Consider the following 3,694-nt stretch of genomic DNA (forward strand, 5'->3'; position numbering starts at 1 on the left):
TCCCAGGGGAGTTCTACCAGACGTTTAGAGCAGAGATAATACCTATCCTTCTCAAGCTATTCCAAGAAATAGAAAGGGAAGGAAAACTTCCAGACTCATTCTATGAAGCCAGTATTACTTTGATTCCTAAACCGGACAGAAACCCAGTAAAAAAAGAGAACTACAGGCCAATATCCCTGATGAATATGGGTGCAAAAATTCTCAATAAGATACTAGCAAATCGAATTCAATGGCATATAAAAAGAATTATTCACCATGATCAAGTGGGATTCATTCCTTGGATGCAGGGCTGGTTCAACATTCGCAAATCGATCAACGTGATACATCACATTAATAAAAGAAAAGATAAGAACCATATGATCCTGTCAATCGATGCAGAAAAGGCCTTTGACAAAATCCAGCACCCTTTCTTAACAAAAACCCTTGAGAAAGTCGGGATAGAAGGAACATACTTAAACATCATAAAAGCCATTTATGAAAAGCCCACAGCTAACATCATCCTCAATGGGGAAAAACTGAGAGCTTTTTCCCTGAGATCAGGAACACGACAGGGATGCCCACTCTCACCGCTGCTGTTTAACATAGTGCTGGAAGTTCTAGCATCAGCAATCAGACAACAAAAGAAAATCAAAGGCATCAAAATTGGGAAAGATGAAGTGAAGCTTTCGCTTTTTGCAGATGACATGATATTATACATGGAAAATCCGATAGACTCCACCAAAAGTCTGCTAGAACTGATACATGAATTCAGCAAAGTTGCAGGATACAAAATCAATGTACAGAAATCAGTTGCATTCTTATACACTAACAATGAAGCAACAGAAAGACAAATAAAGAAACTGATCCCATTCACAATTGCACCAAGAAGCATAAAATACCTAGGAATAAATCTAACCAAAGATGTAAAAGATCTGTATGCTGAAAACTATAGAAAGCTTATGAAGGAAATTGAAGAAGATATAAAGAAATGGAAAGACATTCCCTGCTCATGGATTGGAAGAATAAATATTGTCAAAATGTCAATACTACCCAAAGCTATCTACACATTCCATGCAATCCCAATCAAAATTGCACCAGCATTCTTCTCGAAACTAGAACAAGCAATCCTAAAATTCATATGGAACCACAAAAGGCCCCGAATAGCCAAAGTAATTTTGAAGAAGAAGACCAAAGCAGGAGGCATCACAATCCCAGACTTTAGCCTCTACTACAAAGCTGTCATCATCAAGACAGCATGGTATTGGCACAAAAACAGACACATAGACCAATGGAATAGAATAGAAACCCCAGAACTAGACCCACAAACGTATGGCCAACTCATCTTTGACAAAGCAGGAAAGACCATCCAATGGAAAAAAGACAGTCTCTTTAACAAATGGTGCTGGGAGAACTGGACAGCAACATGCAGAAGGTTGAAACTAGACCACTTTCTCACACCATTCACAAAAATAAACTCAAAATGGATAAAGGACCTGAATGTGAGACAGGAAACCATCAAAACCCTAGAGGAGAAAGCAGGAAAAGACCTCTCTGACCTCAGCCGTAGCAATCTCTTACTCAACACATCCCCAAAGGCAAGGGAATTAAAAGCAAAAATGAACTACTGGGACCTTATGAAGATAAAAAGCTTCTGCACAGCAAAGGAAACAACCAACAAAACTAAAAGGCAACCAACGGAATGGGAAAAGATATTTGCAAATGACATATCGGACAAAGGGCTAGTATCCAAAATCTATAAAGAACTCAGCAAACTCCACACCCGAAAAACAAATAACCCAGTGAAGAAATGGGCAGAAAACATGAATAGACACTTCTCTAAAGAAGACATCCAGATGACCAACAGGCACATGAAAAGATGCTCAACGTCACTCCTTATCAGGGAAATACAAATCAAAACCACACTCAGATATCACCTCACGCCAGTCAGAGTGGCTAAAATGAACAAATCAGGAGACTATAGATGCTGGAGAGGATGTGGAGAAATGGGAACCCTCTTGCACTGTTGGTGGGAATGCAAATTGGTGCAGCCACTCTGGAAAGCAGTGTGGAGGTTCCTTAGAAAATTAAAAATAGACCTACCCTATGGCCCAGCAATAGCACTGCTAGCAATTTATCCAAGGGATACAGGAGTACTGATGCATAGGGGCACTTGTACCTCAATGTTTATAGCAGCACTCTCAACAATAGCCAAATTATGGAAAGAGCCTAAATGTCCATCAACTGATGAATGGATAAAGAAATTGTGGTTTATATACACAATGGAATACTACGTGGCAATGAGAAAAAATGAAATATGGCCTTTTGTAGCAACGTGGATGGAACTGGAGAGTGTGATGCTAAATGAAATAAGCCATACAGAGAAAGACAGATACCATATGTTTTCACTCTCATGTGGATCTTGAGAAACTTAACAGAAACCCATGGAGGAGGGGAAGGAAAAAAAAAAAAAGAAAGAAAAGAGGTTAGAGTGGGAGAGAGCCAAAGCATAAGAGACTCTTGAAAACTGAGAACAAACTGAGGGTTGATGGGGAGTGGGAGGGAGGGGAAGGTGGGTGATGGGTATTGAGGAGGGCACCTTTTGGGATGAGCACTGGGTGTTGTAGGGAAACCAATTTGACAATAAATTTCATATATTGGAAAAAAAAACAAAGTTCTTTGAAAGACTAGAGATTTGCCTTGAATTATTTCACAGCAATTTAAGTTGTTCAGTAAGTAAAATTAAGCTGACATACACTATAAAATACTGAAGCCACTGTTTCTTAGAGGTATTAAAATGTTTTGTATGAGGATAATAACAATGGTTGGTATGAACTGACGTGAAGATCTCAAAACATTTTTACATTTCTTTTACTAATACTATCCCAATTTTGCGGTGTTATTGTCCTTTGCTAGTTGTTTTTGATTCCACTTGAAGCACATTTAAGGGATTACATATCCATTATTAAAACGTAAAATACTCATCAAATTTGGCATAGTTCCTGGAAATCTGAAAGAGGTACACATATTCCTATAAAGAGGTAAATCTGAAAATGCTTCCTTCGCTTTTCTATAGACAAACGTAGAGAAATCTGGAGAGAGCTTCTGAAGATGATAGCCATTTCCCTCCGATGATCACATTATTTGATGGAGATGAAACATCATTCTGGGTTTTCCTTTATTTTCTTCGCACCTACACACACTTTGCATATTTATATGATTTATGATCATGGTTACAAATGTTTTCAAAACCATTCTTGGAGACAGAAATACCAATATAACTCTAGTATCATGATATATGATGTAAGCTTAAGACTGTGAATTAATTATTTCCAAATAATATGCAACCTACTTGTGTTTGGTCATTTTTTCAAAAAAACAAAATCCATTACTTACAATGTCAGGGGTGGATTCTTGGTCTTTCCTTCAAAAAACTGTTAATATGAGTATTTAGAATCTGAATTGCAGAACAGAGTTTGTGGAGTAGAGAGCACCTTGGGGGGGGGGAAGCTTTAATCTTGGTGCAAACTACTTCTTTTTATCTATAGCTTTTTGTAGTGACCCTAACTAAAATAGAAAATGATGTGAGACTATTATTTATAAACACAGACAGCAATAAGAAAATTAAAAGGCAGGATTGAATTAGTCAAAACACAAGCTATATGTTCACTAATAGCTACACTAATATAGCTACACTAATATATAATATAAAATAGCT

This window comes from Neofelis nebulosa, chromosome 7, assembly GCF_028018385.1.
Source record: "Neofelis nebulosa isolate mNeoNeb1 chromosome 7, mNeoNeb1.pri, whole genome shotgun sequence".
Lineage (NCBI taxonomy): Eukaryota > Metazoa > Chordata > Mammalia > Carnivora > Felidae > Neofelis > Neofelis nebulosa.